General features: G+C 39.7%; 1 long non-coding RNA gene across 1 annotated transcript in view; it reads right to left on the reverse strand.

Moving 5' to 3' along the window:
• The window catches only part of LOC126961824 (uncharacterized), a 100,832-nt gene extending 85,937 nt beyond the window's left edge, over positions 1-14,895 (reverse strand). Inside the window, exons 1-2 of the long non-coding RNA XR_007728433.1 lie at positions 14,720-14,895; positions 6,758-6,965 (exon numbers count right to left, since the gene is read on the reverse strand). This is a non-coding gene — a long non-coding RNA (uncharacterized LOC126961824). The remainder of the gene's footprint in view (positions 1-6,757; positions 6,966-14,719) is intronic.
• Positions 14,896-15,579: the final 684 nt, after the last annotated feature.

Raw genomic sequence — 15,579 nt, forward strand, 5'->3', positions numbered from 1 at the left:
CCTGCCATTATGATATTAACTGGTTATTTTGCTCGTTAGTTGCAGTTTCTTCCTAGCCTCGATGGTCTTTACATTTTGGCATGTTTTTGCAATGGCTGGTACTGCTTGTTCCTTTCCATGTTTAGTGCTTCCTTCAGGATCTCTTGTAAGGCAGGCCTGGTGGTGACAAAATCTCGAAGCATTTGTTTATCTGTAAAGGATTTTATTTCTCCTTCACTTATGAAACTTAGTTTGGCTGGATATGAAATTCTGGGTTTAAAATTCTTTTCTTTAAGAATGTTGAATATTGGCCCCCACTCTCTTCTGGCTTGGAGAGTTTCTGCCGAGAGATCTGCTGTTAGTCTGATGGGCTTCCCTTTGTGGGTAACCCGACCTTTCTCTCTGGCTGCCCTTAAGATTTTTTCCTTCATATCAACTTTGGTGAATCTGGCAATTATGTGTCTTGGAGTTGTTCTTCTCGAGGGGTATCTTTGTGGCGTTCTCTGTATTTCCTGAATTTGAATGTCGGCCTGCCCTACTAGGTTGGGGAAGTTCTCCTGGATGATATCCTGAAGAGTGTTTTCCAACTAGGTTCCATTTTCCCCCTCACTTTCAGGCACCCCAATCAGACGTAGATTTGGTCTTTTTACGTAATCCCATACTTCTTGCAGTCTTTGTTCATTTCTTTTTCTTCTTTTTTCTTTTGGTTTCTCTTCTCGCTTCATTTCATTCATTTGATCCTGAATCGCTGATACTCTTTCTTCCAGTTGATCGAGTCGGTTACTGAAGCTTGTGCATTTGTCCCGTATTTCTCGTGTCACGGTTTTCATCTCTATCATTTCGTTTATGACCTTCTCTGCATTAATTAGTGTAGCTATCAATTCTTCCACTCTTTTTTCAAGATTTTTAGTTTCTTTGCGCTGGGTACGTATTTCCTCCTTTAGCTCTGCGAAGTTTGATGGACTGAAGCCTTCTTCTCTCATCTCGTCGAAGTCATTCTCCATCCAGCTTTGATCCATTGCTGGCGATGAGCTGCACTCCTTTGCAGAGGGAGATGCGCTCTTATTTTTGAATTTCCAGCTTTTCTGCCCTGCTTTTTCCCCATCTTTGTGGTTTTATCTGCCTCTGGTCTTTGATGATGGTGACGTACTGATGGGGTTTTGGTGTAGGTGTCCTTCCTGTTTGACAGTTTTCCTTCTAACAGTCAGGACCCTCAGCTGTAGGTCTGTTGGAGATTGCTTGAGGTCCACTCCAGACCCTGTTTGCCTGGGTATCAGCAGCAGAGGCTGCAGAAGATAGAATATTTCTGAACAGCGAGTGTACCTGTCTGATTCTTACTTTGGAAGCTTCCTTTCAGGGGTGTACTCCACCCTGTGAGTTGTGGGGTGTCAGACTGCCCCTAGTAGGGATATCTCCCAGTTAGGCTACTCAGGGGTCAGGGACCCACTTGAGCAGGCAGTCTGTCCCTTCTCAGATCTCAGCCTCCGTGTTGGGAGATCCACTACTCTCTTCAAAGCTGTCAGACAGAGTCGTTTGCATCTGCAGAGGTTTCTGCTGCTTTGTTGTTGTTGTTGTTGTTGTTGTTTAGCTGTGCCCTGTCCCCAGAGGTGGAGTCTACAGAGACAGGCAGGTTTCCTTGAGCTGCTGTGAGCTCCACCCAGTTGGAGCTTCCCAGCGGCTTTGTTTACCTACTTAAACCTCAGCAATGGTGGGCGCCCCTCTCCCAGCCTCGCTGCTGCCTTGCGGTTAGGTCACAGACTGCTGTGCTAGCAATGAGGGAGGCTCCGTGGGCGTGGGACCCTCCCGGCCAGGTGTAGGATATAATCTCCTGGTGTGCCTGTTTGCTTAAAGCGCAGTATTGGGGTGGGAGTTACCCGATTTTCCAGGTGTCGTGTGTCTCAGTTCCCCTGGCTAGGAAAAGGGATTCCCTTCCCCCTTGCACTTCCCAGGTGAGGCGATGCCTCTCCCTGCTTCAGCTCTCGCTGGTCGGGCTGCAGCAGCTGACCAGCACCGATTGTCCGGTACTCCCTAGTGAGATGACCCCAGTACCTCAGTTGAAAATGCAGAAATCACCGGTCTTCTGTGTCGCTCGCACTGGGAGTTGGAGACTGGAGCTGTTCGTATTCGGCCATCTTGCTCCGCCCCCCCAAGATTCTTTACTGGTGACCTTAGTACTGAGCATAAAGCTTGGTACTGCAGGAGCACGGCAGCCACGTTATTCTCTCTGAGGTTTAACTCTTTGTATTTATTGCCAGCACTGCACAACTGCCAGGTTGTTTCATTTGTTAATTGTTCTACAGTGTTATTGTTGCTATTGCTTTCTATAAACTTATTAATTGTTGAATGTATATAGACCATCTTTCAACAGTTAGTATAAGGTCTTCTTTAGGGGTGAAAGCATGTTTCATACTCCTCTTGAAAGCTACAGTTTTTGGCATAATGCCAAATATTGGCATTGTACTCAACAAAACCTTTTGATTTATCAATTAATGTACTGATTACTTACTATCATTCTTATAAAACCATGGTAGGTAAAATAGAAATACTAATGATGCCTTTGCCTTTTATATGATTGCTGTGAGGATCAAGTCAGGTGTGAGAGGGGAAGTTACTCCACTAATGTTACGAAGACCTATTGGGTCATTAAGAGAAATTCCGTTGAAATTGTTTATTTTACAGGATATGCTTTTTTGCCTCCTGCTTTAGAATTTCATCAAAACAAAGAAAACAACAAATCCTGAATATACACTGAATGGTTTGACTCTAGTTACAGATTTTTAAAGTTTTGCTCCAAACCTGGGCTGACTCCAATTCTAAAGACAACTGAGCAGGCTAGTTGGGAAATTCTTACATAACTTATAAAATAGAGACCCTAAAGGGTTTTTTCACATAATGTAATATAATATAATAGAAAAATACTTTTGATGTGTTGTTAGGGTTTAATCCCTTCCTCTTTGTCACCATTAATGAAGAGAATACTCCTCTAAGATCAAAGCAAGGATTTTGACCTGTGTTTCCCAAACGCTGTGCAGTGGTACTCCATACCATGTCATGGCACCTTCCTTTCAATAACATATCTTGTGAAGTTAAGTTTGTAGCAGGTTTGATAAAAAGCAAATATGGGATGAAAATTGGGGTGGAACAGGAAATGAAGATGGCTGTATGCAATCTGATTCTAAGGTTTGAGAAGTCGTGCAGTGCCTAACAGTGCTCACATGCCAACCCCAAATAAAGTAGTGCCCCCTTATCCATAGGAAATATATTTCAAGACCCCCGATGGATGCCTGAAACCGTGGACAGTATGAAACCATACACATACTGTGTTTTTTCCTATACATACACATCTCTAATAAACTTTAATTTATAAGTTAGGCACTGCAAGTCATTAGAAAAGTAACTAATGATAAGTTAGAACAAGTATAACAACATACTGTAATGCAAATTATGTGAATGTTTTCTCCTCCTCTTTCTCTCAAAATACTGTAATGTTTTCAGATCACAGTTGATGGCGTTAACTGAAACTGCGAAAGTGTAACTGTGGATAAGAGGCGACTACAGTTTTGGGGATAAGAATGAAATAAGAATATATTTTTATTTTATGTGTATTATATTTTCAGAGTGCTAATAAGTTGTTAAGACATAAATACTTGCTAAAGTGTTTGGATCTACTTTAATAAACTGAACCGTTAGGTCTTCATTTTTGCCCAAGTGTGCTGTAAAAAAATTATTGAGACATTGTGAGCACTGAGGATCAAGAAAGATTGGGAGCTACTCACTTAGTGCAATGAAGTATGTTTGGTTTTCCGTAAGCCAAATCTTCTATATCTGCTTAATTTTTATGTCAATTCCTTTACTCTCCTATGACAGTTTTAAGAGATTTTTTTTTGTACAATCTGTCTAAGTAAAATACATTTTTCTCATAGGGCACCCAGGAGAGGTTCTGATATATGAGTGTCACCTTTTGGATTAAGTCACTTCACCACTGTTGGCCTTGATCTCTCCACATCTATGAAATAATTTGATATTATGTGATATCCCCAGTCTCTTTACAATCTAGAATTTGATATTCCCACTCTGTTTACAATCTAGAATTCCGTAATACTATAAACTTGGAAGATTCTGAAAATATCATTAGAAGGCCATCAGATGGTGGAATCAAGAGAGTTCTTCACCCACTGTTAATTAAAGAGAGAATTCATATTCTGTCTGGAAGCAATGGCCTACAATTTTGACATCTGATATTCTGCACTGATGTGGGCATTGTCCAAAGTAAAGGGTACCAGAGAAAGACCCTGGATAAATAGGTGTCAACGCTCATGGTACATGAGACAGGAATGTCTGAGCATTGTGGAGCAGGCAATTCTTCAGACTTTATAATTTTGCTTAGGTCTTGGAGTTGGAGGAAGGATGATGTAGAAGAAAACATGCTACCTTGTTTTTGATAGCAATGTACTTAGAACTCAGTCCTGTTCTTTCAAATGTCCAAAAACTCATGTCATATGTGTAAAGAAAGAGTTCACAACTATTTTATTTTGCTCCTCTACAGGGAGGTTGATAATGTAGCTAAATTGTGAATACAGGCAGAATCATCTCGCTGGATATTTATGGTGATATAAGGGTCCCTGACATAACTTTTCTAATATTGCAATAGCTGCTTTTATATATAAATAACTCTTAATTACAACTTAAGAATACTTTTATCATCCTGTTGATGTTCTTTCAAGCACTATTGAATGCTTTTGCAGTAGATTTAAAAACAAAAACAAAACTCAGCCTATTTGCAGTTTACATTTTCCTTACATCCATCACCCACTTTTGCTTTTCTATGCTGTGAGTAGTGCTCTCATGCCTTCTCTGTGTGTTGTCTTAGTATCTGTCACTTCCTCAACACTTTTATCCTTTTTGTCTTCATCATGTTGGTTCCTCTGTGGCTGAACTTGATTTCTCTTTTTTTAATTCAGGATGCGGTTTCTCTCTGATGTTTTTCTCGCGGTACGTTTATAATCTGTAATGCATTTATTGTTCTTTGCAGAACCTTGCCGTTGCCATGTTCATTTGTTTTTCCAATAATCTTTATTAGATCTTTTACTTTGTATTTTTTCAAGTCTTTTAAATCCCTTCTTATGCAAATTCTATTTTTTATTTAACTCTCTTAACTTGCCTTGTCTCTGATCTTCCTTTGACAACTTTATTACAGTTTCTTTCATCATCTTTACTCTTTCTTATGTCTTTGTAATATGATCCTCCCACTTTCCTTTTACTGTTTCTATGATTCCACTCCTATGTCCCCTTTCCCATTCTTGGCCTTATAATTTAAAATAATTCATTATCTTACCTCATCTTTTTGTCTCTCCCCCTTCCTTTGTTTGGAATTGGTCCTTTACAAAAGAATTGTTTACCCAGAATGGCTTTCTTAGTTGTTTAAAGGAGGACCAAACTGATTTGCCAAATACCTAAAGCTTTACAAAAATCAAGGTCTGAGAGATGACAAATTGAGGGTCAGGTCTGAAGGGCAGCTATATGACTTGAAAGAAGAGGTTTAACTCAGGCGAAATTATATCATTTTGTAGGTTATATGTGCCATTTACATTCCATAGTTTCCTAAATAAGCCCTCCAAAATACAGGTGATTTCTAGTTTCTTGGCATTTTTAAAATTTTTATCTTGCTCTGTTGCTCTGGCCGAAGTGCAGTGGAGCAATGATACCTCATTGCAGCCTCGAACCCCTGGGCTCAACCTTCTGAGGAGCCAGATTACAGCCCAGCTAATGTTTTCTACTTTGTATAGATGGGGTCACTATGTTGCCCAGACTGGTAACTCTTGACCTCAAGCCATCCTACCACCTCAGGCTCTCACCCCCCCACCTCAACCTCCCAATTATCTGAGAACCCAGCAGGTTCCTGGCATCTTTTATTTTCTCTCTCACCATTAGAAACTAAAGTCCAAGTTTCTAAGTTAACATAAAGCCTATAATTAGAGTGAAGAGAGTCTTCTCCAACCTCTGAGCTAACTTGGGATGGGGAAAAAATATAGTAGACAACTTGTTACGTTTCTTTTTTCCTTTTTTAAAATATTTGCTTTTAAAGCTTGGCTGCTTCTTCAGAATGGGGTAAAATAAAAATAAAGCTGGGCCAGGTGTGCTGGCTCATGTCTGTAATCCCAGCATTTTGGGAGGCTGAGGCAGGAGGATCACCTGAGGTCAGAAGTTCGAGACCAGCCTGGCCAACATGGTGAAATCCCGTCTCTACTAAAAATACAAAAAGTAGCCAGGCGTGGTGGCATGTGCCTGTAATCCCAGCTACTAGGGAGGCTGAGGCAGGAGTATTGCTTAAACCCAGGAGGCAGAAATTGAAGTGAGCTGAGATTGCATCATTGTACTTCAGCCTAGGTGACAGAGCAAGACTCCATCTCAAAAATAAATAAATAAAGCCAATTAATCCCTTCCTGCAATAGAATGGTCCCAGAAGAAGGCCTAATTGTTTGATAGTAATTGATTAGTGAGTATTCTCCTAGTAAGGCATTGTCAGTGCCCTTGCTATTTCTAGGTGATAAATATCAATTTAGTATACTGCTCTCTAGGATAAGAGGTTCAGCAGAGTGCTGGGCTCAGGAACTTATCCAGCTGCTATTGGATATGAGCATTCGGTAGAAAGGACAGCAAATCTTGGCTGCTGGTAGTAAGGTAGCTACTGCTGAGTCTTCCCTCAAAGCAAATGGCACGTTAGGCAGAGCATCGTGTTATGAGTCTGATAACCTGAATCCCTGCCTGAGTTACTGACCTGGGGCTGTAGTTTGACACCTGTCATTTCTCTCTCTCCTTCTAAGTTTGCTCATGCAGAAGATGAATTGGTTGCACTCAGTGAAGTCTAAAAATTCCTTTCAGCTCCTTCTCCTTTGTCATAATGTTTCAAGTTCCATCATTAAACATTGATTTCTTCTGGTTTCTAAGGCTTTTAGGTTTTCAAGGATTGCCATTAAAATGCGAACCTGAGGGGAGGAATAACATATTGGAGTGTTTTTAGCCCATATATTTGAGGAGGTTTTGACTGATCTCTTAAGGGGCAGGCCATTTGGGAATAAGGCATGGGTGATCCACCAGGACAAAGGGGGCTAGGAGGATCAGGGAGGGACAAAAATGGGGTGACAGAGGAGACAACAGACATAAAGAATAACTAAATGCTAGTTTCTCTTAAGTACATTTTATCAATTCCTGCAGAAAACCTGGGATTTAGTCATTGCCATATCCATATTTCATATGAAAAACTGAACTTCAAAGACCGAACATGACACATGTACAGTTACTTGGAGAAGCAGAGATAGCATGGGAACCCAGGCTGTAGGATGCCAGGGTCTATGCCCATGTTCTTCCCACTACAGCCAGCTACTTTTTGCTTATTGTTGTTTACAATGTTACCTAGAGTGAGTTCTGCAGAAATAAAGCACTTCACCTAGATTGTCACATTCAGTCCTCATCAGTGGATACCATTATTTTTTCCAGCTTTCCAGAGGAAGACCCTGAAGTTTAAAAGTTTAGTAGTCTGAACAACAACACATAGCTCATATCTCAGGGACAGATATAATAGGTATATACATGGCAAAAATTTTTTGGAACTTTTGACAAAGGCCTTAACGCACACTGTATTGAATCACTACTGCTGAAACAAACAAACAAACAAACAAACAAAAAAACCACAACCTTTTCTTTCCCTCTCTTTGGCTTTTCTATCATATTACTCATTTCTAATAACCTGAAGTTTTAAGAAATCGATCCCCTTTCCCATCTTTACTTTTTATCAGAAAACTATTTCCTGTGTGCCTCTTTCAATTCAAACTGCCTCAGTCTTGGATCTGAAAGTCAGGTTATACAACCTGGTTTATTCTTTTTAATAAATTCAGAATTTCAAGAGGCACTTTTTCAAGTTTTATATGTCATAATTAATTGCCACAAATACTTCTTGTTGAATAGCTAAGCCATTTCTGGAGTCAAATTTTATAAAATTTGTCTTCTTTCAATATTACTAGATGGCGTTGCACAAATTATGTCATCTCTCTAAGACCAATTTTCTATAACTATAAAAGAAAGGAGTTGTAGAGAGTCTGTAAGATGACTTGCAGCTCCCAGTGGTGTGCTTCTTACCATGCCAAAGGCTTCACTAATTTATCTGAAAAACATTGAGAGCACAGAGTGTGCCAAGTGCTGTATAACGCATTGTAAATGTGATCATTAGGTAGCCCTGTGTCAAGGAGGTGAGAATCTGCTGGAGAGCTCACTGCGGTAGAATTACAACACTGATTTATGTTTGCATGCTGCTTACATATATTTAACTCATGTTTTCTATGTAATTTCCCTTGTGTCTCACACTATCCACCCCATAACAACATGCATTTCTACTCTTCTTCCTTACCACCATCAATGGTTCCATTCTCAATCTGCCAAGATTTCAGGCTCCCCCAGCTTTCTCTTCCATACATAAAATCATCGATAGAGGTAGAGTTAATAACAAATATATATATTTGTTAGAGTTAATAACATATATATGTAGAGTTAATAACAAATACACACACACACACACACACACACACACACACACAGGCTGAAGTGCAGTTGTGCAATCTCAGTTCACTGCAGCCTTGATTTCCTGGGCTCAAGTGATCCTCCCACCTCAACCATAGCTAGGACTGCAGGTACATACCACCACACCTGGCTAATTTTTAAAATTTTTTGTAGAGATGGGGGAGTCTTTCAATGTTACCCAAACTAATCTCAAACTCCTGGGCTTAAGCAATCCTCCAATGGCCTCTCAAAGTGCTGGGATTACAGGCATGAGCCACGGGACTCAATTGAATTTTATTTCTTATTATATTTAGAGTGTTTAAAGAAGTATATATAATAGAGGTTTTAGGCTGGGAGGAGATAAGCTAGGGAAAAGTAATAGGCAATGGACATAGTGATGAAAGGGATGCTTTAGTGTGAAGGATATACCCATTAAAAGTCTTCAGCCCACCCCAGTTTTTTCTGGGCCTATCACACTTTTGAGCTGTTTCAGTCTGAGTCATAAATTGGGATACAGTTGTCAGCTAGTTTAGAAATCTATTAACGTCTTGGTGTTTGTATAGTTTGTTATTCCTTCATGGACCATTTCTCCACTTAGCTTTCTGGATGCATCCTCTCTTGACTCTTCTCTCTCCTTCTTTGTTCCTTAGCAGCCTCCTTTGCTAGATTCTCCTTCTATTCTTAGAGGGTTTCATGCCTTAGAATTTGCTGAAAATCCTAAATTCACCTTCCACCACCATCCTTCCTAAACTTCACATTCATATATCCAACTACTGACTCAACATCACTAGCTGGGCGCTTAAAAGGCATCTCAAAATAGTGTATCAAAAACTCAACCTCTGATGTCCCCTCATACTCATCCTTCACTAGTCTTTCCTGTATTGGTTATGATCTCTTCATTCTAATGACTTGGATCCAAAATCTGGACGTCATCCTTGCTTCTTTATTTTTCCCCTTTACTTAGCACACCAAATCTATCAGTAAGCCTTGTTGTCTCTACCTTCAAATTATATCCTGGAAATAATATACTCCTACCTCCACCTCTACCACCCTAATCCAAACCATCCACATTTGTATCATAGACCAAAGCAGTAGTCTTCTAAGTACTTTGTCTGTTGGAAGCTTTTTTTCTATTTTTCTCATTACAGCCACAGCAATCTTTAAAAAATCTACTTTTTTTTTTTTTTTTTTTTTGAAACAGAGTCTCACTCTATCGCCCAGCCTGGAGTGCAATGGTGCGATCTTGACTTGCTGCAACCTCCACCTTCCGGGTTCATGCAATTCTCCTGCCTCAGCCTCCTGAGTAGCTGGGATTACAGGGACACACCACCACACCCAGCTGATTTTTGCATTTTTAGTAGAGATGGGATTTCTCCATGTTGGTCAGGCTGGTCTCGAACTCCTGTCCTCAAGTGATCTGTTTGCCTCAGCCTCTCAAAGTGCTGGGATTACATGCATGAGCCACTGTTCTTGGCCTGAAAATTTAACATTTAATAGACTGTGAAACCTCTTACTTGAAATCCAACATTTTCCCAAAATATGAACTCCCTACCATAGCCTTCAAGGCAATGCATAATCTTGCCCCATACACCTTTTCTTTTCTTTTTTTTTTTAATTTTTTTTTATTATTATTATACTTTAAGTTCTAGGGTACATGTGCATAATCTAGAACTAGATGTACCATATGACCCAGCCATCCCACTACTGGGTATATACCCAAAGGATTATAAATCATGCTGCTATAAAGGCACATGCACACGTATGTTTATTGCGGCACTATTCACAATAGCAAAGACTTGGAATCAACCCATACACCTTTTCTATCTCATCTCATGATTCTTCCTGGCTTGCTTCACTGACATTACAGGTCCTTTTACTGCTCTTCCTGGTATACATAATCTCATTGTGATTTTGTATGACAACTTGGCCAGGCTATAGTCTTCACACATTTACTCAAATAACATTTCAGGTGTTGTTGTGAAGGTATTTTGTAGATGTGATTAACATCTACAATCAGTTGGGTTTAAGTAAGGGCTATTAGCCTTGATAATCTGTGTGGGTCTGATTCAATCCGATGAAAGGCTTCAAGGGCAGAGCTGAGGTTTCTGTAAGAAGAGGAAATTCCACTTGTAAACTACAGTCAACTCCCACCAGAGAGTTTCCTGATGGTCTTCCTTACAGATTCCAGACTCACCTAGCCAGGCCCTAATGCAAGCCAATTCCTTGGAATAAATCTCTCTCTGTCTCTCTTTCTCTCTCTCTCTATATATATGTTTGTATATATATATATATACACACACACACACACATACATACACATACTAATAATCAGTACTATGAGAAACAGAGCAATATTATATATAGGTTTTATGTGTAATTATATGTATAACACCTATGTAAAATATTATTCTATTTACATATTGCACTCTCTCTCTATATATATATGTGTGTGTGTGTGTGTGTGTGTATAATGGTGCAAGCCAATTCCTTGCAAGAAATCAATCTCTATTCACATTTCATACACACACACACACACACGTGTATACACATATATACACATATGTGTGTGTGTATGAAATGTGAATGATAGAGAGAGTGATTTCTTTCAAGGAATTGGCTTGCACCATTTTCATATATATATACACACATACACATATATATATAGAGAGAGCGCAATATGTAAATAGAACACTATTATACATAGGTTTTATATATATTATTATACATAAAACCTATTTATAATATTGCTCCGTTTCTCATAGCACTCTGATTGATGCACCCATACACCTCATTCTTCTCTCACAGCTTTTGCTTTTGCTGTTCCCTGTTCCTGGAATACTTTCTTCCAAATATTTGCTTGGCTCATGCTCTTACATGATTCAGGTCTTTGATCAGTTGGCCCTTCCTCAGAAGGGACTTCTTTAAAAGTGACCCGAGTGACTCCATATCAGTCATATTTTCTTCCCCTCACTGCTTTATTTCATAACATTTACCACTATCTGAAACTATGCACTTGGTCATTGTCTCTCCTATTCCCCAAGACTAAGCTCCATGATGGGGTGCGTTTCATCTGTCTTGTTCACTGCCATATCCCCAACCTCTAGATCAGTGCGAAGTCCAGGAATGCATAGTATATCTTTGTTGAATAGTGAGGAAATGGGACACTGTATTGATTTATTGGAGTTTAGAGGGTGGTCCTCAGAGGGAGAAAATGGCTAAAAATGTAGAATGAAAACTATAAAAAGCGTTTTACATCTGCCAAATTTTCAATCTTAGCATTTCTTCTTTCTAAAAATAATTTTTAAAAATCCAGACTTATTATCTGCACTTCTCTTTCCCATGTTATTCTATACCTGATAATTTTCTTTTATTTATCAAAAATTTACTTAGAACCTAGTAGGTAATAGGAATGATTAGACAAGCCAAAAACAACCAATCAGAAGGGAGAATTTCTCAAAGGAAGGACTTGTAAGCTAAGATGTGATAAAGCCAACTAAGCAAAGAGTAGGGGAAATGAACAGGGTAGAGAAAAGTGCATGCATAGTGGCCTGGAAATGAGAAAGAACATACTGTCTGAGGAAATAAAAGAAGATCAGGTTGGCCAGGTGTGATGGCTCATGCCTGTAACCCCCCAGCAATTTGAGAGTCCGAGGCAGGCAGATCACAAGGTCAGGAGTTCAAGACCAGCCAGTTCGAGACTAGCCTGGCCAACATGGTGAAACCCCGTGTCTACTAAATGTATAAAAATTAGTTGGGCGCGGCGGCACACACCAGTAATCCCAGCTACTCAGGAGACTGAGGCAGGAGAATTGCTTGAACTCGGGGGTGGAGGTTACAGTGAGCTGAGATCATGCCACTGCACTCCTGCCTGGGCGACAGAGCAAGACTCCGTCTCGGGGGTGGGGAAAAAAAAGAAGAAGATCAGGAGATCAGGTTGACTAAAGTACAGTTTTTGAGAGAATGTATGTGAGTGCATTAAGAGGGTAGATAAATCTGGAGAGGTGTTAGAGCATGAAGCTCCTTTCAGCTTAGTTACGAGTTTTTAATTCCGTCTGTGGAAGATGAGAGAATAACAGCAGCACTAAGTAAGACTAATATGTCACCTTTGTGATTCAGTAAGACATTTTCAATACAAGAGCAGAAAGAGCAGTGTCACAAGGAGTTTTTGCATTTATCGTTGCTTCTCCTTAAACCTCTGAAACTTACGGGTTTCACTAAAAACTTTGTTCATGCATTTTAACCTCAGGTTAATGAAAACAAACAACAGCACAATCTATCTACCAACAACCAAGAGAAACAAAGATAGAAGACTTATTTCATCCTGTTAGATTCAACATCTCCAAAATTTATCCTGGATGGAGATAGAGTAGCACATTTATGTATGTAATGTGAATAAGGTTTGGAATTAGAATGCTTCAGACCCTAGCTCTGCCTTGTGTTGGCAGAATTCCTTAACTTTCTGAAGTTTCCTACAGGTCATGCATTAAATGAAGCTACTGAGAATACCTTATTCTACAGGAAAATTGTGTTAATTAATGTATGGTGAGTTACCTGGTGAAATATAAAACTCTGGATAAATGAGTTATAGTCATCTTTGCCTCATGAGTTCACAAGGTATTTGACATCAAATAACCAGCTTATCATTAGAAATTATTGCTGTTGGATGGGTGGAGTGGATTTAATGTAATCACACATGGAGTCTTATAGCACTCTGAAGATGGAGGGTCTATGCAGGAAGAATAGTACCTGCCAAACGAGGATAAAATACTACTCATCACCTCAGGAGGCATTGATTATGTTGATCCTACAGACAGAACATTACTGTCATAGGGAACACAGAAAAGACACTGCTTATCCATGTTATGGGGGAGAGAGATACAACACTCCATGGCCATTTCCAGTATTTGGGGGGTTATATTAAAGAAACGAACTCCTTTCATTCAAATCAATGAAAAAAGGCTTGGAACTTAAGAAATTCATCTTGAGCCAATGCATAAAAACTCTTTGGGAGAGACCTTGATTCAAGACATTGACTCACTGGTACAGAGGTAAAAAGAAAGTCCGACAAATGAGAATTCAGACTATGCTTCCCTTTGTAACCCTGATTGAGTGGCTATGGGTTTCCTGGTAACAAGGACCTGTAGGGTGACTTAAAACAAAGAAAATTTTTTAAAGATCAGGATTATATTTACTTTTTATTTTTCTTTCTAGATACCATTTTTGAATGAGAGATTATTATTTATTATTCAAAAATAAGATCAACTTTATGCAATCAATCATACAGTAAAGAATCCCTCCAGAAAGAGGAGCTAGAGACACATTGGGGCTTAAGAAAATATATATTTTTAAGAAGGTGGCAGATACACGGGTGTACACATACGGAAAAATGAACCAAGCTGTGCATTTAAGATTTGTATACTTGACATCACTTGAGAATAATGTGAAAACAAGATCACTCTGTCCAGAAATTAAATATGTAGCTAGTTTGGCTTGTTAGAACATACCTATTATAGCCAAGATTCTGGTGCTCAGGTAAGTTAAACCGAGTAAAATATCTCTCCTCTGGCCAGGCATGCTGGCTCACACCTGTAATCCCAGCACTTTGGGAGGCCAAGGCAGGCGGATCACAAGGTCAGGAGATTGAGACCATCCTGGCTAACACAGTGAAATCCCGTCTCTACTAAAAATACAAAAAATTAGCTGGGCGTAGTGGTGGGCGCCCGTAGTTCCAGCTACTCGGGAGGCTGAGGCAGGAGAATGGCATGAACCCGGGAGGCAGAGCTTGCAGTGATCCCAGATTGCGCCATTGCACTCCAGCCTGGGCTACAGAGCGAGACTTTGCCTCAAAAAAAAAAAAAAAAAAAAAAAAAAAAAAATTCTCTTCTCCAACACCCATGTCAGCGTTACAGGGTTCCTGCTGTAGAAGCCTATTTCTGTTTGCATGTGCAACATATTACTCCATAAACATGAGAAAAAGACCTGATATAGCCACAAGAGTAGTTTCTTTCCATCTGGCCCTGCCGAGGCTTTCAGCATTTATAAAGAGCTGAAAGCAGTTTGTTTTAGCATCTCATAAAGCCCCTTCCTTTAACCAAGGGCCAGCTTTCTACTTCTACTTCTTTGATGATAATGGCTCTTATTAGAGAATGCACAGTGGTGTTTGTGGCTTAGTTGCTACTATATACACCTTCAACGGCCAGAAAGCACAGGCAGTCTCTGGGATCCTTGCATCTTGGTGCAAAGTCCTTCACACTCTATTGGTAGGTGGCCCTCCTTCCTAGAAATTCTTTCTCTCTCTTCAGCTCTGCTGAGACTTGCTCGAGGCCAGGGCATTGAGTGGTGTGTACTAATGACATACTGGATGTAGGGTGAAGACAAGAAGGTGGAATGGCAAAGAAAATGAACTAAGTTCCAAAATACTGACTTTAATTGCTTTTGCCTGTTAAAATAGAGTCATGTAGAAGGACAGCTAGGGGAGAAATAGACAAAGCATTATGTGTTGCTGAGACCATCCCAGAAGCTGCTAATAGTGGAATCTTTCATGATTCAAATTATTTTCAATTCTTCTATAAACTCTTCAAATTATAACTTTACATTGCCTAAGTGTTTCTTGGTGTTTTATCATGATAACGACTAGCATTTATACTCTACCTGTAACACCAATAGGTCTGTGGGTAGTTCCAGAATGGTACATAAATTCTAATACATAAACTAATTAGAGAAAACCCCTCTGTTTCAATCAGATCTAGAGAAGGATAAATAAAAATGTATAGTAAATGTGTCAAATTTAATATACTTGGCAAGAGAAGGCATAAATATGATATAATACCGATACTCATAATGGAGTGCTTGAAAAAAATGGAATGCCCCTTCCTATGGATGTTCATGGACTTTTCAGGAATTATCTGGTGGCAGATGTAGAAGTCACTGCAGAGGAAATGCATGAGGTTCAGTTGAGTTCAGATGTAAGGTTCTGAGCTGCTTTCTGCCAAGCAGGCACTAAGTGATCCTGAAGCAGTGAATTTTGACTGACACGGGGGCTTTTCT

Source organism: Macaca thibetana, chromosome 8 (assembly GCF_024542745.1).
Source record: "Macaca thibetana thibetana isolate TM-01 chromosome 8, ASM2454274v1, whole genome shotgun sequence".
Taxonomy (NCBI): Eukaryota; Metazoa; Chordata; class Mammalia; order Primates; family Cercopithecidae; genus Macaca; species Macaca thibetana.